Consider the following 25,747-nt stretch of genomic DNA (forward strand, 5'->3'; position numbering starts at 1 on the left):
AAACCTTTTCAAATCTAATTCGCTCAGGCTTAAAAAAACCTATGGAACACTCATAAAGATGAGACAAAAAAAAATGAATTTTATTTGCTCATGTAAAAGTTTACATTTACGGTTGTTTGGTATTTCTTGTTGGCCATTTTTTTCCACACTTTTCATTTGTACAACTTGGCTTTAAAGCAGCACATGAGTATGTTGAAACACTTGAAGACACTGATTTCTAAAGGGGCTCAGAAGCTATAGCCAGGTATGGACTCCCTTTGTCCATATCAAAACATAGTTAAACCACGTTATGGACAACAGAACCAATAAACTACCCTGAACATTCAGATTTTCCTTGGTGCCTTCATTTCCTATCTTGTCTGTTGAGGTTGCAAGACCTTTAGGGAACTGATGGCTTGATTTCCTACCTACAAGACATGGAGTACACCTGCAGTGCTAAAACAAAGTAAATGCAGGAGAAGAAAGTGATATGTGCAAGTCTTTCCAATATGTAAGCACTCTAATTTGTATTGCAGCTCTCAAAATTATCCCACTGTATGGATGAATCATTTGTCATGTCTGAGTTTCAGTCATTTACAAGACATACAAGAATATCCAGATTTATAATCATCCCAGTGTTCTGGAGGAATTACAGTTTAAATAATTCTATTGTGCAGATACTCTCCAGTTTTCTGATTTCAGCATTTTTAGTTCCATTTTCAGTATGATGGTCTCTCTTTCAAGGACCATCCAAGGAGTAGCAGACCTTCAGAGGTTTATAGGATTCCTTTGTTTACAACATATAGCAAACTAGTTCTTCAGAATCCTATGAGAAGAATAGGCCTCTAGAAATACTGATAATTTTAATTAAATGTTCCATCATGGATGCAAATGATTATTTACTTCTGATGAGAGGAAGACTGGGTTTTAACTGTATTCCAGTCTGCAACAGTAAAAGCATTACAATGAAATCCCAATTCACACTTTTCTGAAATGCTAAAAAATAAGTTAATATTTTTCTTTATATTTCCTGTGCATTTTAGCTACACAGATGAAAAGCCAGATAACACTTGGGACTACATACAAAAGCAGTGCAGATACCAAAAGAATACAGCAGAGATCTTGCCAGAAACATGAACAGGTTTGGGTTTTCATTTGCTTTTCCATTCAGTAACTATCATAACTTGCTACAAATAAAAAGAGTAATAATAATAAAATCCAAAACAAAACAAAAAAGACAGTTTAAGGGGAATTTGAAGTTTCCCAAGAGCTCCATGCTTTCTATGGTCACCAGGACTTTGCATCAATGAGTGTGGAAGATTTCTGTAGAACACACTCTGCTCCAAGAGCTGCTGAAGGTCTGTGAGTGGTCTCTGGCTACGTGAACTGGAGAACACAGTGGGGGCAAACAGGACAATCCAAACCTTCAGTACTTGAGTTCCTCAGTGCAATACATAAACAGTATATGCAACTAATGTTTCTGTGAATATATACTGATGAAAAAGAAGCTTAATGATCTGATCCATTTCTCATCTTCTTACATATTGGAGTGGGGAGCTTCTTCCTTTCTTGGTTTCTGGGATGGTTTTGTCGCTATATTCTTGAATGTGTGTGTGTATGTAACTTTGCAGCATTGATATCACTGTTCTCTTGTTCTCCTTCACTAATGGCTAAATGATTTTTGTGTAAGAACAGTGTTTGCACTTCAGAACAAATATTAAAAGTGATATAAACAGTGCCGTTCTCAGGCCAAAGTGTATGTTTAAGATTAAGCTTCTATTTAATTACATTGATGAATTGCTTTTGAGTTATGAGGCAGTGCTACAGGAAGCAGTTTCATAAACCTGATTTTGTAATTCTCATATTTTCCTACTTTAAGAGTATGTATACGGATGAATGTACAAAGTGCCCACAGAAGTTTCAAAGAGATGTTTTGTATTACAGCTTGCTATTTACCACAACAAAACATTCACAGATAGACTGGCTAGTAGATAGACAAATGCATCTGAGTATACACAAACTGATTTGAATCCCAAGAATTCAATAGCAGAGCATCTGGAGATTGCTACCTTAAACTTTATGTTGTGTGTTGGAGACCTTTATGCTGGCACAGAGAGTGTTTTAGGAGTTGTCTTTGCCTGCCCTTGGCTGCTTTATCCATTACTGCATATTAGTACGCCAGGAGAGGCAGAGTTAGGAGGGAACAGATTTCTCCAGGCACATTTTTGCTGTGTGATCTGTGAGGTGAGAAGGGAGGCAGGCAGATTAGTCCTCATCACCCTGCCTTGTTAGCAGAGATGAAGCACCCCATTGCCTGTACGAAGGTGTTTGATGCTCTATGCCCACACCACACTGCAGATTTCTGCATCTTCCTAATAACATCTAGCAGTAGGGGGAGGTCTAAACCAAGTAGCCCTGGTTGAGATCCTGGCAAGGAAGCTGAGACAAGCGGCCACACAATGTGAGAGAGACGTGGCCGGAAAAGCTTAAGCAAGTTTCTCAAAAAAAAAAGAAAGTGAGTAGATGCAAAGAGAGAGGCTGGATAGCCAAAAAACAAAAGCAGCCAGAAAGCTAAATACATGCAGCTGAAGAACTTAAAAAATTCAAGAGGAAGACATGAGAGGTGGCCAGAACAGCATTAACAAAACAGACTCTCCCTTTCCCTTCCCTGATCATCTTTCATTCCACTACATCCTTCTCCTCAGTTCTTGGCTCCCCATCCTTTACTCCTCCCTCCTCCTAACTATTGTGGAGAATGGCAGCTTCAAAAAACTATCAGCTCAGCTTTGAGCAGGAATAAGAGCCTGATATAATGGCCAGATTGATGAGTGAATGGAGGAAACAGTTAATATAATAAACCAAGAATTAAGGCACTTCTGAAAAAATCGAGGGATTTTACCATTCAATATATAAATGTTTTTCTCTTCTTAAGGAAGGGCAGTTACAAATACTTTAGACAGAGTGTTGTGATTCTCTTGTTAAGTACCTAGGACAACCTTCCTGAACAAAGTCAGTTGAAATGTGATGCCTCTTGTAATCATACAATGAGGAATTTGTCATGATAGTCTTCCTGGATGTATGATGGCAAAAAAAACAACCCAAGGAAAACATTTTTGTTCATCTGCAACATTTAGAATTTTGTTTGTTCTTTTTCTTTGCTCTCACACATCCAGTTCAAAAGAACAAGAGTTCTGATGTTGTAGCAAATAGAGGAATAGTAAAAACACATTTCCACAGTCAATGCAGTTCTAAAGAAAACCTTTCCAAAGTCAGTGGAAGAGATTCTGCCAGGTGAGAGGAATTATTGGCAGTGGATAAATATTCCTGGAGGCATTGCTAGTGAAGACATTGTTTTAAGTTGAAAATGCATCATCTTAGTCATTTCACTTACATTATTGCTTCTGTCACAATAGTGTGGAACAGACTCCATCATGCCCTGAACTACACAAGCTCAGAAGATGCTTATTCTGTCCCTGGAGATCACAGTCCAGCTGGTGAACTCGTGTAAAATGCAGAGATAAAGACAGAAATTTTATTCCTTGACTTCAGAATGAACATGGTTGCCCAACACGCTGAATATTAGTGGCAGAGTTGAGAAATGAATGCAGATCTCCAATACCAGGAGCCAGGTTTGTTCCATTAAACAAAGAGTTTCATTCTTGTTGGGTTTTTCTTAAGTAGTGGCAAAAGGGAGACTAAACTTAGATATTACATTTTATTTTATTCCTAAGGCCAGCAGGAAGCTGAGAAACTCCTTGTGCTGGTGAGAAGGTGAGTATGTCACACTTGTCAGCGTCAGGGCTTTGAATGTTTTGTAACTGTGCAAGTCCAATATCCTCATTTTGGGCATGTGCAATTCTAACTCATGTCTTTTTATCTGCAGTGATTAGGACTCAAGTTTATGCCTATATTTTAGAGTCAATGCAAGTGTCAGTCTGGATTTCCTGACTTCCAGGGTAACTTTGGTCATCACAGTCTGTCTGTGCTGGCATGGGTTCATCTGAGGTCTTTTGGGTGCCCTAATGTTTTGCTCCAAGCTGCAAGTTCTTCTCTTTTGAACTGTCTTAAGGTCATTCCAGCATCCCCAGATTGGTTCATACACTTTGTGTCATCTGGGAAGTCTTCCATGCTTTCTTATTTTTTTTTTTTTTTAAGTAACACAGCTTGCGTGTATCAGTTTCAGGAGTAGCTTCACTGATAACTGTTATAGGCAGTTTCATGGATATTCCCTAAAAGCTAAACTAGTTTGTAGTGTTCAAGAATTTGCCATTCTGAGAAAATAATATTTTGTCTTCCTTTCATAGGTGTTAATTACTTCCATAGAGCAGAGTACTGATGAATTCACCTTCATTTTTCTTCCACAGTTCTGCAAATCTTATTTTTCTTACTCAACCCTGTGTGATGAGAACTACTGCCACTATACAAAAGCTGACGTCAGATTTCTCCTTCCCTATTCCCTATAAAATCCTCCTATAATAGCCCACTTGTAGCCTTGTCCTTGCTTGGACTTTCTCAAGACATCAGGGGTGGCAAGTGAGGTGACTACTGGATAGACTGAAGACAAGCAAGGCAAAAACACAGCCTTGGAGGTAGAAGTAACAGTTAGAATAGGAAAGTGTGTTACTAAAACTCTTGTGACAGAGTAGTGCTGTGCAAGGTGAATGCTTCTGCTGGGATGCAGATGTTACTGTCTCCTGAATGAGATGTAAAACCAGATACACACCATTTGTGGTTGTAGAGGTCACACGGGACCTTTTGCAAGACTAAGGATTAAGGTCTCAGAATACCAGCCAAGTCCCACTCTGGTAGTTGAATATTGCCTATCTAAATTTTACAACAGTTTGATTTGGAAGACTTCACTTCCCCTTCCGCAAACACAGCTGTGTAGTGCTGCTGGTGCAGAATGTCTGCTGCTTTCCACTCAAGAGAGTGTTTCTGCACCTCATGTACTATCCCATGAACATACGGCCTGTGAAGCACTTGGAGCGTACTCCTGATGACATCTGCTATTAAATGCATTATGGGCGTTGCTTATGCATACATACACACAAGTATATGCACAGACATATTCTTCTACATATTTTTCTGTTGGCTCATCTATTCAGCTTGTTCACGTATGGGTGAATTTAAGATATCCTCATTGGGCCAAAACATGCTTTTAGCCAGAAAGGTTTTTTTAAGTATATAAAGTATGTAAGAATATTTACCACCAGAATTTATTACATAATAACACAAAAACTAGCAGTGAATGCCCCAGCTATGTTTTTAATCCTTTCTCTCTTTCGACAAATAGCTGGTATTGCCAGGAATAGCAGGGTATTAGTGAGTGTTAAATCATGATAATAAGCAATATCACCACAGGGCTTGAGCATTAAATGCATGAGGTACTAATCAGTCCCCAAGCACTGCAGAGTGAGCTGAGAACAGGATTATAAATTGTAAGTCAATTGACTAGTCTTTAGTGGATCTAACTGTGGTCTGCACAGAACACATTTAAAGTGGCTCACATATGTGCTAATGACAATTACGATAAACTTCAGAGTAGCAGTTTTCATCGCTAAGGCTCCACAGTGCTTTACTTTTCATGGTACAGTGTTGCTGACACACATCCATCCCTGCAGCAGATGACAGAAAATGAACAGCATAAAACCAGCAGCAAATGAACGTGAAACTTTGGCCCATGACACTGGAACAGGCTTGTGGGCTCATGGAAACCAACAGTGGAGTTTTAATTTTCACATGAGTTCTGGGTTCTAAGGGCACAGCTTAAAGTCCCCTGTTCAATAAACTGGCTAGTAGTAATACAGAGCTACCACAGAAGGATAGAGAAGTTGCTCTGCTCTGCCAATATTCAAATCTTATGGTTCCAGGATGTCTGTTCAGACATCAGGTTTAGACCACTGAAATTATTCTTTCTGGCAATAACTATGCTGAGCTGTAACAGGCAGCTCAAGGGCTGAATAATTAAACTGTGGCATCGATATCTTACCCTGTGTCATGCTAGAAAAATCTCGGTTCAAGTAAAACATACTTATTGCAGCAAGCATTTTTTTTCCAGAGGCTCATTATACTACAGGCAATGGATATAAGTGAAAGACAACACTCTAGAAAATCAGTACTTTTGGGAATGAATGAAACTTCTTTTTGCTAGCATACCCCAACAGTGAAATTAATTCATTCCTATTCTCATCTAGGAAGTATTTCAAGATGACTCATTATTATAATATTGATTTTTTTTTTTTAAGAAATGTCATATAATAAAAATGTACACACTTCTGTGAAATTATATATAAATCCAAGCAAAAATTCTTTGAACTTCGGTCGCTATTTAACAAGTCTTCATTTCTTGCACCTAATACTCTTGGTTTTCCTTTTCTATACTGTGCCTTTTGCTTTTTTTCCTCAGTCATTCAATGTTCTATAATAACATATATTTTTCAGATCTCCCTCTTTTCAGATTTTGGCCTGCCTGCTGATACCCTGGTTTATTACATAGCTTTTAGAATGCATTTCAAAGAACAAATATTCTAAGTTTTACTGGTGGCAGAACCCTTCCTTCATCCAAGTGCCCTCAAAATGACTTTATGTATTTGACAGAAAGATTCTAAAATAATGTGTCAGTGGTTATGTTGAAAAGTGCCTGAAAAGACTTTATCTGACTTTATTATAAAATGCTGTGCAGCTTTTATCTGCATTTATGTTATCAAATAAAGTATGTTCATAATGACAATCAGCAAAACTAATAATAAATAACAACCTGATAATATATGAGAATCAAGAGCTTAGGGAAAAATAAATCACATCTTAGCAGCTATTTAATAGTAGGTGAATTTGTTAGTCTAGTATACTGAATTATATAACAGAAAAAAATTATATTACAAAAAATATATATTCTCTAATATAGCACATAATCTGTTATATTCTTATATGTATGACAGTATTTCATAGTGTATGCTTTAAATAATATGTTCTTTCTTGTTTTCCTTTGGGAATGAATATCTGCAACTTCTACTAGTACCATGGTACTTCTAAAAAGGAACATCAAATGAAGACACCTCTCCCTGAATTAAGTTTCTTTCTGTACTCTTCCTGAGAATTGACTTCCTATTCCATATTTTGGATAATATGAACCTTCTCATATACATTTTTAGACCACTATACACTTTTCATGTCTTGAAACTGGTTGAAGAAATTGGTCAATGTACAAATTATTCACATTTGCTTAGCTACTTTGTGTCTGCTAGTGATGGGGAACCTCAAAGTACTTGTTTTCTGCAAATACTCCAAAGCTCACTAGGTATTCATGAAAACATCTATACATTTTGGAATTTTCATGAACTTTGAATAGTGGAGTCTGTGAGATGCCATCTGCTATACCACCGCTTAAAAAATTCCAGGCATCCAGTCAACAAGCAGAAATAATACCTCAGGACATAGTATACAGGACATATCGCAAATAGAGTTTGGAAGCTGCCTGAAAATGGGTTTGAGTAGTTGTAAACCAGAAATCCACTTGCAAAAAACCAGGGACAGATAATTCCCAACCGTTTCCAAAATGGTCAAAATACATTATATCTTCAGTTTCACAATGGCAATTTAAACATTTGTACTGGTTATGAAGCTGAAGTCTATTTTCAGCTTCCCAATGGAAAATAATTGTACAGTTAGTGACCTATGCTGTATCAAGATGAATTCTGAATGTTGTGCTTTCTTGCATTGCTTTATTCTCTAAATAAAGAACCAGGTTTGTACTTGGTATGAGCAAAAGTAAAACTGTATGTGTTTAATCACCAGTACTGGCTGAGAAAATAGTCCATGATGGCATTTGCTCAGAAGGCAAATCCTCATACTCTGAGGCCTCTAGACAAATGAGTAGGGACTTCCTTTGTTGTTACAAATGCTGGTGAGTCCAGCAGATTGTGCATGGTTGTGAAGCAAAAGAACACCCGTATTGCTTAAGGCATCATCCTTAAATTCCCGTGTAATCACTTAGTATTAAAAATGGCTTTACCCTAACACTTGATGGCTCTTACTGAGTGAGAGCTGTGCATACCTGGCACCTGCTAAGTGAAAATGCATTCCACATAAAATTGTCCAGACTCCCTAACCCATGTTCTGTTACCTTTTATCTCTTCAAAGTTTTATATTCCTTACCCAGGACTTTCATTCTAAACGCATTGGTGCCTTCATCTCTCCTCACATCCACCTTTCCTCATTCACAGTCTCTCTCGCAGTCTACATCTTTTGATAGCCAATCCCATTTATCCCATTGCAACTCTCTGGGATTGACTCTGTGCAATGGCTTTTTATTGTTCTCTGTCCTCAGAACCATAGAAATCTGAGATGGAAAAGGCTGATGAGGTCATCTTGTCCATACCCCTTGCCAACACTGAATTGTTTCCTACAGTCTAATTTTAAAATTACTCATTCAGCTGGGCTTCCACCTCTTCTCTTAGAAGATTATTCCACAGTATTAGGCTGTGTATCACACCATTAGGAAGTTTTTCCTGACAGTTATCTTGAATTTTCCTTCCCGTGCTTTTGTTCCATAGTTCACAGCTATGTCCCATTGGGCCACTCCAAACAATATGTTTCACTCTTTTAGAACAGCCTTCAAAACCACCTATCACTCCATATTAAAAAACTTAATTAGATACTGTCAGATACTATTGGTTGATATCTTCCCCTCCCACAACAATGTATGGTGACATATCGGATTGTTTTTTTTTTTTTCCTTTTTCTCTGCAAGGAAAGCAACAGAAGGAACAGAAAGCTGGAGTTCTGTTCCAGCTCATATGACGACAGGTCCCATATGAGGACAAGAACTCCGTATGAGAATAGGAATTTCTATTCCATAACCCTCCTTCATTAAAATTCATACTGCCTTTAAAATTTTGACAATGTGAATTAATTCTACTTATACCCTTCACACATCCAGTTGGAATGCTGATATCCTCCACCAAAAATGAACTTTTGGGAAAATCCTGAATACAGACATACATGCTGCTTTGAATTAGAGAGACTTTGAATTATGTTAGTAATCACCTCTGAACATGTATTTGAAGGAGCTGAGCCTCTCACCTTTTCATACCCAATTCTCAAGCATATTTTAGCTGTGATTTTTCAGAAGGACCTTGTACTTCTTTGGATATTTAAATGAATAGGCCACACTGTAAAATGACCTCAGCCACTTGGGCTGATGTTGTATAGAAGTATAACCCATTATTTAGAGACGTAGAAAATGTTTTGAAAATCTGACTTACACAGTGGAAACAATGCTCTTGGAAATTTGGCCATGATAAGCTTTGAGTATTTGTTCCCCCACTGTGTCTGCTGAGTAGTTCTGGACATGAATAACTAGTACATGACTTTTAAGACATCTTGAGTTCACCTTTGTGTCTGTTTGTCAGCTTTTGTCAGCCTGATATGGACTGACATGGACCAACATGGCCTCAGAGAGGTTAATGTGCCTGATGCCTACAGCTATATAAAAAGATAGCATAAGAATTGAGGGTACATGTTGGCAAAAACAATCACCTGCTCTTCACAATAATTTGAGAATCTCTCAGATTCTTTTAACCAAATAAATATTTTTGGGAAGAGCTTTTCTTAACCAGTTCTAAATCTGACAATTATCTTGGTAGGTTTGGCTCCACAAAGTCCTGTGGAGCATCAGCGATCTGGTCAGAATAGAAATAGACTGGCCATGAATAGTTTCTGTAGGAGGTAAATGAGAGGGATGATTTAGATGAGCTCACCACTTAAGAAGCATATGGGTCAACTGGGAAGTACATATGCAGTATGGGCATGGTTCACTGGGACGCAATTACAGCAGGATATAAGATGTGGCAAGCGGAAGTACAGTTATACCAGAACTATGAGGTAGTGGTGTTTCTCTCCCTTCACGAAAAGCTCTGCATTTTGAAGTCAGCATTCACTGTTCTGTTTGAGATTCATACACTCAACTGTATGTTAGAACCCTGACTCTGTTTTCTCAATCACTACTTCTGCAGCTTACAGAAGGTTATTTTTGGCATTCCCTCTCTTGTTCCTTTCCCTGCACTCTTACTCTCACTGCAGCTGTAATTGCTCTTGGAGGACTCAGAACTCTGAACTGTGCACCCAGGTTGTTTGCGGTTCCTCTCTTTTCAAGTGCAATTATCCAGGTTCTGTGATTTCCCGCTGTTTTGCTCTCTGGATTGTTCAGGAATGGTGTATTTATCCTGTGTGGAGCAAGGTGTCCCTTTGACACTCAGCTGGGAGATGGTTTCCCTCCTTCCACTCCTAGATATAGAAGTTGTTGTTGTCCGGCTTTATGTTTTCTCTCTCTATCATATACCAAGCTGCTATACTGGGAGAACTCACTCTTTAAAAAGAGTGTTGTACTATACGTTGTCCACCATTATCTGTCCATGGATTTCATTGTTAGAGAACAATGAAACATTCTCCATGGGTGCTTTTGTAAAAAAAGGGACCATCTTTAGCTAGAATTCTACCTATGGAAAAAATTAATTACCTTTGAGATCCAAATGTCTTCAGCTAATCTGTGCAATACAAAATGTTTGACTCAAGGATCATCTCTTAGAAATATGAAAATTTTGTCTTTCCCTAAATAAAAGAAATAAATTCATAGCAAGGCCCATGACAATGTTCTTCCTGAAAAAAAAAAAAAAAAGAAACAACATTTTTCTTCCTCCCTCCACAGTATTTCTGGACACTTGCCTTAGATGGCCTAATGTTGGCTGATAAGCATTGTAGAAGATCCCACAAATATTTCCAGAATTCATTCATGCCATTGGTTGGTGGCATTTATTTTGCTTCATGTCTTAGCTTGCTGTTTTCAGTAAAACTATCTTTTTTACCATTTTTAACATCTCCTCTGAGCATCAAGTGATTATATTTAGGTTAGTATTTCTTAAACGTGTGGATTCTTTCATTTATTCTTCCTTTTTTCCTTGACCACCTCCCAGAATAAAATTGTTCCCGTCTTTTCTTTCTCCCATCCCATTTCAGAATTACTGGCCTATATTGTAAGAATGTGGTGCTGAAAGAAGAGGGGAAATGCATTAACAACTGTGTTCTGTCACATGTTTACTATGGACACTTTGTTTTTCTAGCTTGACTGGAGTAACTTTTGGCTCATGTAAAGGTATCTTAAAAACATAAAGTGGAGTCAAGTAGTTTGGTGGAAAGAAGATGAACAGCGAGGACCCATATTTTAATTCAACTGCCTTAGTTGTGTTAGTCAAAATCAGATAACTTCCTTTTCTCTTTACGTTTTCATCTTTGAAATAGATGTTTCTTACCTCCTTAGAGGAAGAGTGACTTATAGGTGGCTAGCCAGGAGTTAGTCAGGAAGCACTGCAAGTGTTGGGATTCACTAGCTAAAGCAGAAATGCTGGAAATCATGTTCATTACACCGAGACAACGCTTTTAATGCTGTTCACAGCTGTGAAGATGGAGCTGAACTTTACTCCTGAGCCAGCATCTGCTGAATCACCAACAGCTTATATATTTGTATAAGGTCAGTTAAGGCTGGAAAGTTCTCTGTAGATACATTTTGGCAACAGCTTTCCTCAGGGTCCTTGATTGCCTTTTGCTTAATAGTGGAAAGAGCTCTGTTATGCTTGGAGAAGATTATTTCATATGGGATAGCTCTGAGGGTTTTCAGAGAGAGATGTGAGCTTGTCCTGACTATTCTTCTGAGCGCTAGGAAAGCTCATCATTGCAAACCTCCACGTACTCTGCCTGTCTACAGGGCTTGTGGGCTCTGTACCAATGGGATTTATAGGGTCTGAGTTGCCTTCAAATGGAGGCAGAGTGGAAGAGGTCACATCAGCTCAGAGCGTTTGCAGAGCATGCCTGCCTTGACTTTTTTATGGCCACACTTCAGATTTTAAGGCTGATCCTGCTCAGACACCCTCCAGAGTGTTTCAAAAGTGACTGATGCCTGACAGTGTTCCTGCTTTTTGGATGACCAAGGAGAAGTACTTGAAAAGGGCTGGGTTTTTGGAAAAGACTGAACATCTGCATTCAGGCTCACAGCCTGTCCCATCTGTTTGAAGCTGGAATGCATAAAATCATTTCCATTCTTGAGGAAAAGCCATTCTGATGGGGTTGGGTTGATGCTGGATAGCTGTATGTACTTCAGAAACAAAATGAAGGGAAAAGGCAGTGTATCAGATTTGATGCAGGCATCCCAGCAGCATCTCTTAAATGTCCCTGACCAGGACACACAAACTCACAACCTAGTCCCTATCTTGGTGCTACCAGAATTCTCACTGTACCCTTTAGGCACAGAGCACAGCTCTGGGTTATTGCTTCTGCAGACTCAAGCACTTTTCTTTTTGAAATATTTATTTACTGATTTATTGCCTGATGCCCACCTACTGAATTCCCAGGCTTTGGTTTCCATGTTTCCTTTCCCTGTCAGGGAATCCAGTAGTAATTTTTACAGCAGGCCCATGGCCTGGATCATAAGCTGGGCTGTCTGTGCCAATGCAGTTGCAACACTTTTTCACAGTAAAACATTTAACAGGTCCGAGTTAGATGTGAACCCTTATAGAGTGTTACTCTGGAACATATTTCCTATATTTTTGTTCACGTTAGTAGTTTCTCATGTTTCTTTTGCATGTGTAGCATTATAAGGCTACACTAAGATTAATGTAAGATACTGGAGTGAAGATTAAATACTGATTTTTAAGACACATGAACAATCTGGCTTGGTGCCAGTCACAAGGATAATGAAGTTGTTACAACTTCTGACAAAGCCAGCGGTTTAGGAAGGAACTGGGGACATGATAGGACGTGTGTAGAGTGTGGATTTTAAGAACATGATGGGGATCTGTAGGGAGTGTGGGAATTAGAGTGGTTGTTTTGGGGACCAGCAAGGGCAGCCATAGAGGATATGAGAATGGAGCTGAGGTTATCACAGCAGGGGATGTCGGAGGAAAACCCACAGGAAACAAGGTTTCATTAGCTCTGCTTCTTGCAGAACAACTTGTTTTAATTAAGCTTCCCTTCCATTTCTAAGGGGAAAGTGGAGGAAGAATGAAAAAAGGAAAGGGAAAAACCTGAAAAAATAAAATAAAACCCATGAAACAACATTTTCAAATATTCTGAGTTCTTTTCTTATTCTTTTTGTGGGCCTTTTTTTTTTTTTTTTGGTCAACTACAGTATCACTCCCTTTCACCCTAAAAATGTCATTAATTACTTAAATATTCTTTTTCTACTAAAACATTTTTGAAAAGCCATCTCTGTAACATACTTGTTACTCCCTCTTGTCATAGGTAAGCATTTTTTAATGAAGGTATTTGCAGTAGAAACTCATGATCATGTCTGATAAGGAAGAAGTCTAGAGGTAAAACCTTTTGCCTTTTGAACTCTGAGGATTTTCCTATCTACCTCTGGGGCTAGGATTTCAGTCTACATCTGTAAGAAAGTAGCTCTTTTGCAGTACCTTTCTTAAGAAATTTATCTCATAGCATTACATGGTGATGAAACTCTTCCATTCCACATTATTATTTTGTCTTTGGACGTGGAAGATTGTGCTACTGGGAGGTGGACAAGTCGTGTCTGGATCACTGAAATCAATGAAAGGTCTGGTCCACTGGAAATGTGGGCACTATGTTTGAACACTTTATAGTGCCCACCAATGTCAGGGGTAGACATCTGGAAGTGGCTGTGACAACTCCTGGCCAGTCCACACCAAAACTGGCTGGGCCTCTTGGAAGCCAGGGTGGTGACAACCACCAGCATGGGGATGGGATACTTGTGACGTGCTGAACTTCTACCCTGCTTTGCAGGGCTTCATTGCATTGCAATAATATTGACCCAGAAAGAAAAAGGATTTTTCGGTCTTGCATGATTTCAGTTGCTCTGCTTGTACTTGCCTTGTTCAGAGCTTGATTAAATGTGCTGTAGCAGAGCTGCAGCCTCATGGTTGGTCTGAGACTGTTGAAACTTTGGCACCGCAGCAGCTTTAGGAAAGGCAGAGATTCCCTTGGTTTAAAAGTGGTTGGACAAGGTTACCATAATCATACCTGCACATGACTTGGAGTTACTTGGTTCAGAGGCATAGTTAACAGAAAAGTGAACAACAGAAAACTAAAAAGTTTGTTCTTGTTTATCAAGCAACATTTACCTTGTTCAAGAGAACTAGAGGAAAAAGCAAGCAAGAAAGCAAGCAAAAAAACCCAAAAGAAAGTAAGCAAAAGCAGGGAAGGAAGAAAAGGAAAGTGAGCAAAGAAGCAAAAAAGCAAGGAAGCAAGAAAGAAGGCTAGAAAAAGAAGGAAAAAAGAAAAAAAATGCTTTGTACAATAAGGAGCAACAAAATCATAAAATATATAATAAACCCACATGGAAAAAGAATATAGTTGATTTCCTGCATCTCTCTGAGTTATGTTTCAGTAAATGTATAGCACACATACTGTGTTTAAAGTAGATTTGACAACATATAAAACATTAAAAATATTATGACATTGGCCAATATTTATGATGTATATTTCCACACATAAAATATATTGTGTCATGTCATGGATTTTAAAAAACATGGAAGTTGGCCATGTCATAATATTTTAGAGCTTTTTAATACACTGTCAGAGCTATTTTAAATATACATGCTCAGCATTTTATGAAACTTCCAACACATGGACATACGGAAAATATATACTGAGTTCACGGGAGACCAGCATTTCAAATGTAAAGTTTAGCTAATACACATTCTCTAACACAAAAAACCCTTTTCTCTTTGGTATATTTCTTAAGCTTTAATGTATTCACCTTATTGTATTTTGTATGGATTTACATCAGTGGTGCTCAGCATTTAGCAAATGAGAGTTGCGTTTGACCTGATCATGCAGGTTTAATGCAGGTGAAATTCTCACTGAAGTGTTGCAGAATGGGGCCATCAGGCAACTCACAGCAACAGAAAGCCTCACAAAAAGAAGTAATGTTCATCTGACAAAACCTGTTCAGTTTTACTAATTATTTGCACTTCCCACTGGAATATTTCTGTGCTAGACCTCAAAGCACACTATCAGCATGGCTCAGGGACATTCAGAAATCCCTTTTGGAACAGACTGAGGACAGGCTGGGCTAAAATGGCTTAGGTATTTTATGTATGTGAAAGCTGGAAGGTTAAAGGAGCTGAAAGGTTAAAGCATTTGCTGAGGATCAGAGGGAAGTTTTGGCATTTTTGGAAACAAGAACTTGATTTCCAGTCCTGGGACTCAGCAACAAGACTACCCTTGGCTTTCAAAATGTCTTGAGGAATGATGGCAACAGTTCTACCAGCAGATATTAGGATGAAATTCTTTCTTTAAGAGTGGTGAGGCAAAGGAGCAGGTTGCCCAGAGAAGTTGTGGATGCCCAATTCCTAGAAGCATTCAAGGTCAGGTTGGATGAGATTCTGAGCAACTGATCTACTGAAAAGTAGATCTCTGCACTTGGCAGGGGGGGTTGGAACTAGATGGTCTTTGAGGTCCCAATGAACCCAAACCCTTCTATGATTTACTCTAAGCTGTTTTATTAAAATCTGTATTTTCAAATTCTACTGCAACCTCAATATGAATATAGCTACCTTTTTCTTATCTTTTAATTTCTTCCTTTTATTTTTCCTCCAATTGCAAACTCTCCTGCTGGAGCCTTTGCATGATATGTCATACAACCTCCATGTGGTACCATGGAGTGTTATCATGTCTTAAAAAGAATGTTTGGTTTTCTTGTACGTGCTAGCATCTGTGTGGAGTCACCACACACATGGTACTGGGGATAATTTTTTTTAAATTTCTTACTTTATACATCAGCAGAAAGTGACTGGAGACAAGTAGTTGCTTCCAAGGACACTACATAACTTAGCTCAAGGTCTTTTGAGGGAACTGAGAAGCAGCAGATATGCCACTTATAATCTATATAGCATCACCAAACACTACAGGATAATTGTAATTATAGGTATCACTGTGAATAAGAATCATTGGAGGTGGGACAGAAGCCTGTGTTTGCTTCAGATGATATAAACCTACCTATGCTGCTGTGGGACTGTGTGAACTGCTCTAATTAGCTACTTAAATGCTACTTCTCTTTTTGGCTCCTGAATGTTGTTATGGCAATTCCTTCAGCTAAATATGTGTCTAATTCAAAGAGCAGCAGTGCATTAAAAATAAAAATTAGTTTAGACAGTATTTAAGAAAAACATCTAAGCTCTGTGAATAAGGTTGTCCCACTGCCTCAGTTAGATTGGATGTGGGGTTTTTTTAAATCTTTTGATGGTTGATAGAAAAAGTTATTTCAGCACTTCCAGGAACACTGGGATTGTCTAGGCTTCACCCAGCTGGTTAAATTTAGACTTACATTATTTGTTTGACTGATTTATCTGAAATATTTTAAACAGTAGCATAAAGACATTGATTCTTCAGAGCAAGTTATTGCTTTCACATATGCTTCATGTTGAGCTTTGGGGTTTAGTAGAGTATTTGCTATTGAGGGGGCTGGAGGAGACAAGGAAACATTTGGGCAGTATATGCATCATGGTCTTTTTCTCCTGCTTGGGTATTTGTCATTCACTCAGTATCTTTTCCAAGATTTTACCCTTGAAATGCAGTATCGTTATATAGGAAAACAACAACTTCTGGAAAGTCCTAGATGTTCAAGATGAACACAGGAACACAAAAGATCCTTAGTTTCTTAGGACCTAAGAGTACCATATTTGTCTCCTGCTGAGAAAAGTGGGAGCAAGAAAATGACCATGACAGTGAAACATATTGCCAAGTAAGGAAAACAATTTGAAAGCATGGTATGTATTTGCAATTAAAAATGAAGACTCCAATTCTTTCCCTCCATGGACAAACCTTGGTTAGAGACAGAAATGCAGAGCGAGTACTTTCCTTATTTCTTGGGAAAACATGCCCAACACTGACAAGTGAAAAGTAGGAGTTTTGCATGTCTTGATATCCAGATGTCAATCTCAAGCCCCATTTGTTACAGTAGTAACATTAAGGGTAAATTTAAAACTTAACACACTATAGTCAAAGCAACAGAGAAAAGTATGAACCATTAAGCTCTTTGTATGGGGAGATGTCATTAAGTGAACTATGTCCAGCAGTTTAGGGGAAGCAACAAGACCATCACAACATGTTTTGAAATGTATACAGCAGAAGTGTGTTTGCTCTGGGTTCAGGAATTGTCCTGTTCAGCTCTTCCTTAGGAGTGAACTGTATTTGCCTTTACCCAGCAGACTGACTGCAATATGCTTTCTCCATGTTAAGTAAAAGTCAAGAGAGATTATGGAAAGTGAACAACATAGACCCAAGGAGTTCAAACACAAAATGGTATTTAAGAGGAATTCTGGCTCCAGTTAGATGGTCAGTCAGCAGGACAACGTTCAGTTTTGTTGCTTTATAGAGTATATTTTTCCCTAAGACCTTCAAAGACTATGCTGGGTCTAAGACACAAACCACTCTGTAGAAACACTGTTAATGTTCTTCACTGTCGATATGACCCCCTGTAAGAAAGAAAAAGGATGCTGAGGATGTGTGTGCTGTACAGCAGGATCTGATCTTGCAATCTCCCCCATCCAGACTGATCCCACTTGTTCTCCAGGTGGTCTTCCTTTGGGTGCAGGAGCAATGAGCTCCTGACAAGATTAAAAACAGACTGTTGCATTTGAGGAACGTCACTCAACTTCCATAGCAACCAAAATTCTTTACTTCTTCAGTGATGAGCAGAGGGGAGAGCCCATTCTGCACAGATCCTGTGTTGCAGTACTTCTGCTCAGCCCACATCACTAACACCTTCTTGAATGTTATTTCTTACTTGGAAGAGTCAGCAGGTTTAGGTCTGAGAGGATCTGGCCATTAGCAGAAATGTTCAGCAACACCATGGAAAGGACATGAAACACCTGGCACAGTCCCAGATACACACAGCCTGGAACATTTAATGGCACTCAAGGGATAAAATGACCAAACTGTAAACCTCTCTTCCCCCACCCTCCTTCCTTTTTTATTTTTCATAAATGCACTTTTGAACATGCAGTGCATAGATGCTTTCTTTCTACCTTCCTTTGTCTCTCTGTTTCTTACTTGTGACTCCTTGGGGGCCAGTTGAAAAAAAAAATGTTCTGCACCATTTACTGAGGTTTTTTGGCAGTATTTTTCTAGGAAAGACTAAGGAATGTGTTGTTTCTACATCAATTCACCCACAGGTCACTCCTTGTGCACTGCACACACTTCAAGGATTAAAAACAGCAGGATTCCCAGTTTGTTTGCTCTGAAAAGACTGCATGCACATTTTCTGTCCACATATTTATCACACACATTCACATAAAGACACATACACAAACTCCTTAGTAAGAATGCCTGGTGACATGCCTGGTAAGGTCAATGCACTATCAGTGACATCATGCAAAGTTTAGATTAATGGTAAACAAGTAGTTGACACCAAAGGCAAACAGAAGGTTTTCTATTTCCCTAGGAACAAGGGAGAAGTGTAGCTGGAAATTTCCGAGTGTGAAGGTTACTGACTGAATACTGTTTACACATTATATATGTATAAAATATATAATATAATATATATATAATATAATATAAGTAAATAAATAAATAAATATACATATAACACTACTTTCTTGTCTTTAGGCCTGGTCAACATTAAGAAACATGTAAGTTGTTAGGAAGGTGATGAAGAAGAATACCAAAACATGAAGGCTGTTGGTGCGTATCATAAATATGTCAGGACTCAGCTGTATTTCCATCTGATGGTGCTAAGAAATTGTTTCTGATGGAGCAGAATGTATGGGAATAATGTGATTTCATTAATCTAACAATTTATGTGTTTGCATTTTTTTTAGGTTAACTTTAAAATTTGTCATAAAATGAATACTTTACAGTGGTAGTCCCAGTAACACTTCTGTATATTGTCCTTCGCGTTTTTGTTGGCTTACTGACATCAGCGTTTTAATACTTAATATCCTGTGAACATTTCTATGTTTTATAGTTCTGTATGTACTGGAATAAAGAGGGAGGAGAGGACATAGGCTCTCTAATAAGGAAACACACATTATTCTTTACTGATATGTTTTTGTTCTCCGCTAATCATTTTTTTCCTTTTCACATAACCCTGAGGAAGAACTGCTGTTGGAACAGAAAAGGGCAGATGGTAATGTGTATGTGAAGTGTGGTTGTAATTATGTTATTACCTAGGCTCTGCATAAGGCTTGTTTATGTGAAAGGAGGAGATTAATTCCTTTGGGTTACTACAGAAAAGTCCCAGGCCTGTAACTGATTTCTCCAGAGAGCTACTGAATTCTTCAGCTCTATCCCTTTGCTAGGTTGTGCCTTTTGTATGCCACCTCTAAATAAAATAAAATAAAACAAAAAAATCCTGGAAAGAAGTTTTGTTTCAAAGATGAGGCCTCATCTCCTTGTTAAATCAGGGCAAGGGAAGAGAGAACATGTGAGTGGGTGGTCTAAAACCCAGGAGCTCTTGGAGGCAACCTGGCAAAGCTGCACTGCTCTCCAACACCACATCCCCACCATGGCTGACCAGGTCCTTCCCTAGAGCTTGTGCTCTTTGTGCTGCAATTACTCACTCTGGGAATGTGGTTTATTCTGTTTTGGAGGTGGTGGGGGCAGTAAGGGAAGGACAGGCTAGTCTACTTCTAAGAACTCTGGTTACCATCAGCTCAGTTCAAGAAGCACCAAAGAAAACCTGAAAAACAGGACATAGATGTAGCTTGTTTGTAACATGACATTAAAACATTGTCTTTGAAACATTCAAGGCTGAAAGTATAGAATTATATAGGAAAAGCACTTCTTGAAAAATGCAGTGATTTTTGAAAGATAACAATTCTCGTGCTTAATTTCAGCTATAACAGAACAGGTTTAAAAGCCACAACCTTTCAAAGTTACAGATTCAGAACAACATCCTCCCTACCTTTCTTCAGGTTGACAGAGTTCACAGAAGAGAGGGAGGAAACAATTGATAGACACTTTTTGACTCTATTTGTGACACAGGATGGCAGACAACTGTGATGCTGTGACAATGTGACCAAGTGAACACAGTCAGTCCCAAAGGGACCCAATTCCTCCTAACTCTCTGCGTGCTGGAGCATCTACCCTGGTTGTATGCCTATTCAGATGGTTTGATGAAAGCTTGCTGTCCTTTTTGGAAAGGCTACTAAATGGCTTCAGTGGCCTCTGGATCACTTACATGGGAGGTATGCACAAGGATGATGGAGATACGTCCACCCACGTGGCCTTCTGTGCCAGGGTGCTCCCAGCCCTGACAAAGCTGAAGCAGTCCTGAACCCTCACATTGACACTTGCAGAGGAAATCCATGAAAGAAATCTACTTTAAGAGCAAAACCAAACACAGCGTTTGCTAGGCGCTGTTTATAATGTGAACAATTTGGAAAGAGTTTGTTCCATATTTATGGTATTTTTAAAAATAGATCATATGGCTTAAATATGATACTGTTCCCCACTTCAGGGAAAGCAAAATCTTTCCTCTGGGGTATAAAATATTTCCAAAATGTATGACTGTTAAAATTCAGGAAAAAAAAACCCAAACAGTTTATAAAAAGCATGCTGACATTGTAAAAAATTAATAGTATGCTTGGAACCCTTTGAGTTTCCAAAATAGTCAGCTCAATAGAAAAAAAGGCACTTTCTTATTATAAATTTGAGTTGCCTGTCTTAGGTTTTCCTAATGAAAGAATTTTTGGAGTGAATAAAGCTCACATTGAGTGTTCACAGCCCATCTCCCCCTCAGTGTGTAATTTAACCACCCAACCCTGTGGCCTGGAACACTTTCGATTACAACTTTAATAGTTATTTTGGAAAAAGTTGGTAGCCAAATATTCAACCTTTAGAATATTATGTATGAGAGTTTTCTTCTCTTACATGTCATAGGAAATTATGATGACCATGTGTGTGAGCGTGTGTGTGCGCCTAAGGAAAATAAATTTACTATTTCATGCTACTGGGTTCCATTACTCGAAACCTTAACAACTATAGCTCTAGGAGGGGCAAGGAAGTTGGGCCAAATTCACAGTGACTCTAAAATGGGTCATATTAATTCTGCTTTAAAGATCATCTCTATAAATAGCCCAGAAAACTAAGTATTGGGTAGTACTGGGCTTTCCCTGGCCTGGTTTCTATTACTACAAGTAGAGGAGACATATTTATGTAGTGAGGTTGCCCTTAAGGATCTGAAAAAAAAAAAAAAAAGAACAGCTAGTGGTATTATACAGAAGTCATTTAATTCTCTTATGCTCACAGTTAGGCTGAGCAGAAATCATTAGTAAAATAAGAGCTGTATATTATTAGCTTTCAAGAGCTGAGATTGCTTACCTTTGTTTAACATTTCATTATTTTCTTGAATTAGTAACAAATATTTCATCAGTAGAACATATGACATTCCTGATTAATAGGTCCTTAAATGAAGCGAACTGGAGTTCACCATCAGCTTACAAAGAGATGAGTTTGAAAAAGTTTGGTACATTTTTCCTCTGTCTTTAAAGAAAAAGATCAGATCTTTTATTGGTGCCTTTTTATTTCTGCAGATTATATATCTATCCTTGCAGAACTTAAATGGTTTATGTGCCTATATTACCTCAAATCCTAGGTAAAATGAAATTTCTATTTTAATGGTTTAAGTGCATTTTGATGGTTGTAAGAGGAATCAGATGCTAGTCACTAGAGACTGTATGTCTTTTGTAAGCAATTGAATTGGACTTTCTTTGGTAAGCATCTTGTTGGATTTAGCTGTTGATAAATGGAAAATAAAAGGACACTTTATGAAAATGTAGGCATTTTATGTTGCTGTCTTGGGCTGGATTATGTTCCATGGATAGTACTGTTAGAGGACTAAAACATTAATTAATGACAACTGTACTAGGCTGTGAAATGTCAACTGCCAACAAAAATATATCTTATAAAATTCTCTATCTTCTCTCTTTCTTTTAATTACCTGTGCAGTTCAGAGGAATGAGAACATTCAAGCAATACAGATGAGTCTATTTTGATGAATACTTTATATGAATATATAAAGAATAAAACTAGGAGACAAAATGGTGGGAAAATAAAGCCAAGCAGAGTTGTCTTATTTTCTTTCTTTGGAAGTTCTTCAGCTTTTCATGCTCCCATTTCCTTATTTGTAATGTGAAGTTCCCAGGTGTCCTCCCTGCAAAGTACACTTTGTTGTGTAGATGAACTACAGAATATAACTACTGCATATTATTACTAACAGTGTTGAACTTCCCTGTGTTGTAGTACCTAATATGTTACCAAAGATCAATATTCATAATTATGGGTTACAATGTCGCAGACAAACATTTGCAACTATAAAATGTCCTTGAAGGGTTCAACTAGAAAAAGTAAACAGTTAACCAGTTTCTCTCATCCTCATTTCTGAAAAGGAAGTCTCAGCGTATTGGAGGATAATAAATTCCACTAAATCCCTGAAGAAGGAATAACATACATTTAATGGATAAGCTTTCTGAACGCAACTCACGTTAATTTTCTGAACTAGCCAGTGTGCTATCTTTCCTACCATAGCATGGGTTATGCTGCTTCCTTCTGCTAACAAATCTTTTTTTCTGTAGCTTTTATAGAGCACTGAAACTTGGAGAAAGGAAAAAAAGAAAGAAAAGAAAAAAGAAATTGTATCTACTGGTAGCCCAATGGAAGTCCCCAGTCTCTTTCCAAATGCCTAATTGTTTTAGCCTGTCCCTTATTTGTATGGAAAACCATTCAGTGTTCTACTGATCCTATGTTATGGATGCATTTAAATTAAATAGGAGGAAGATGAGTAAAGTATTTTGATGTAGCCCTGTGCATATACTGAGCATGTACACATATACAGAGACTACTGTCCCAAATATCACTCTCATACTCCACTTGAATTTTTATTTTCATTTCTGGACTTGGTATTTTTATATCACTTTAAATAAAAGTTTTTTAAAAGGTAGTAAGCAGTGTCCTGTACTCAGTAGGTTTATCAAATAGTTTGTCAAGACTTGTTCATTTTCTGTGTAGGTTTGCCTTTCCAAGAGAGTGGATTAAAACCATCTCAGTAGCAGAATGACAAGTTGTATAACTAGTTGAACCTCTTTCAGGTGATCCTACATAGCTTCTTTTACTAGGTGGACAAATACTCTAATACCAGAATGCTAGTAGAATATAATGTTTCCTCATTTTTATTATAATTATAATATTGTTATAATTGCTACCAGAATTTGAGATCTTACTAGAGTTGCATGTCATATGGTATGAGTAGTACAGTGTTGCCTATAAGCTTAAATTTCTGTCATTTTTATTGTTTGCCTCTATCTATAAAAGGGTGATATATTGTTTTGTCTCAGGATCACTGTTTAGTAAAGGACTGATGTGGTTATAGAACATGCACAGGAACGTAACCTCTACTTTCACCTTTTCTGGGGTCTTTGTGAAACAATGTTTGTAGCACATGAGTCTCATTTCATGGGAAAATAATCTTTGATGTTTAGAAGAAGAGATTTATTTTAAGAAGAGATATTAATCCCTGGAAATTTTCTTTTTTCTGGTCTTTGTTAGATCAGAACATACCAGGAGACTAATGTAAGAGCATGCTCAATTGGAATGAAGAGATCCCTTTTATAAATCTCTGAAGTTTTTTGAGGTTTTACTGATCATTACAATTTATATACTCATATTCTCAACTGCAAATAGTAAACTTTTTAGCTCACTTAATATGAGTGATATAGTTCCTACCACTTAATATGAGTCAATATTATTATTCAAGAAAAATGAGTTTTCCACAGTATTTATGAACTTCTCTTTGTACTTCAGTAGACCTGAAAACTGACATTTAGTAACTTTCTGCTGAAGAATATGACTATCACTATTTAGAGTTTGGGTGAGAAAATGAACAGGAATTGGAAACATAATACAGGTTTACATGAAAAAAGATTCTTACCAGAATCTTTTCTGTTAAGAAATAATGGTCGTAATTATTAACAATTGACATTGATTGACTAAAATATGTAGAGGGCTTAAGAGAAGTACCTATGAAAGATTTGTTATAACAATTTTCAGTAATTCTTGAAGTACATTATATTTTCCTATACTTTTTGACTGAAAAATTTTAAACCTCTATTGTTAGTATCTCCGACCTCTGAAAACAGAATACTAAAGCTTCTGGTATGAACAGTGTTGTGGTTTAGGAATAGTACTTCCCAATTCAGTGCCCCACCGAGATTCTCCCAAACCAGATGCCACTTGCTTGCTTCCCACTGCCCCCCTTCCTCTGCTCCTTCCTGCTCTGGAGTTGGCGTTGAGAACTGGAGGCACAAAGGTAAAAATCATGGGTTGAGATAAGAATGATTTACTGGAAACTGTAACGAGATAAGAAAACAAACAGAAACAGCAACAATACTAATGACAAAAGTGTACAAAGAGAGGGTGATTTACATGCAAAATGCTCACCAAGCCTGGGACAATGAAAAATAATGGTGATTGGATCCTACACCCACCACACTTACTCCCCTGGCCAGAAAGGGCAGCTCTTCTTGGAAGAGAGGACCTTTCCCTCACCCTTGGCGGTGATGTAAGGTGGTAGGAAATAACATGTCTTGGCCACGCCCCCTCCTGCTGATCTGGGCCAAAACTGCGACAAACAGCTTACCTGAAAACATATAGGACTCTTTCAGGAAAAAAATAACGGTTGAAAACAGAAGTTATGACCAACGTTGCTGAACAACTCACCATCCAGACCACTAAAGAGAACTGACCTTTCTGTATCAGTAACAGAGGTCCTGGGTCAATGGGACCTGAAGGGAATAAAAGAAACTTATCCAAGAGGCCTGTTAAAATCCAGAATTGGTGAGGATTAGCAAATAGCAGAAAATTTGAAGGCAGAGACATTGTTTTGAAGGTCTAAATTTGGTAGCAAACATACACCTTCTTCTGGTTGACTTGGTTAAGTTTGATCAACTCTGCTCAGAAATAAAAGTAGCAACCATTAGGCTTCAATAGCCAACATGCTGTCATCGTACATTTTATGGACATGACTGAGAGAAGAATTAAATGTGGAGATTCATATATAGAGAAAACTAAAAACCACACCTGTCATCTAACTTGTTTTACAAAGAGAGATAAGAAAAGCAAGGATATAATGAGTCCATGGCTTCTTTTCTTGGGGTGAGAGATAAGCTGTCTCTAACTTTATTCCCATTTTAAAAGTGCATTCAACTCAACACAAATGTTTTTGACTCCTCTATTTGAAAGCTTAATGCCACAGTGTCCCAGTTTAGTGACTTTCAATGAAGAATACAAATATTGCTGAGACAAAAATGCTGACAGTTAGACTTCAAAAATAGTTTTGGATGAACTCGGATTACGAGTAGTTCGTACGCACTTTCCAAAAATGGACATAACAGCTGGAGAATTTTTTCCCCCCATCCAAGAGGTTACTGTGGTCTGTGGGTTTCTTTGTGTGGGAGCTTGCATCTTTATACAGAGAAATATAAGAAAACAGCATGCAATAAAATACAAAAATAAAACAAAATGTAACATAAAAGTCTCTGAGGTCTTGGGAATTCTGGGCAAAGTTCGTCAATAAGAATATGGAAAATGAACATATGAAGTGTTCCTGAGGAAATCTTAGGCTCCAGAGAAGCAATCAATTTGAAGATGAGGCATGAAAAGCAGACTAGAAACAGGACTTTAAATAGCCCTTTACAGTGAGCTTAGTTGAAGTGAACTGTGCATTGAGGAGTGAGACTGAAATCGA

Source organism: Manacus vitellinus, unplaced genomic scaffold (assembly GCF_001715985.3).
Source record: "Manacus vitellinus isolate BGI_N305 unplaced genomic scaffold, ASM171598v3 scaffold_8_pilon, whole genome shotgun sequence".
Classification (NCBI taxonomy): Eukaryota; Metazoa; Chordata; class Aves; order Passeriformes; family Pipridae; genus Manacus; species Manacus vitellinus.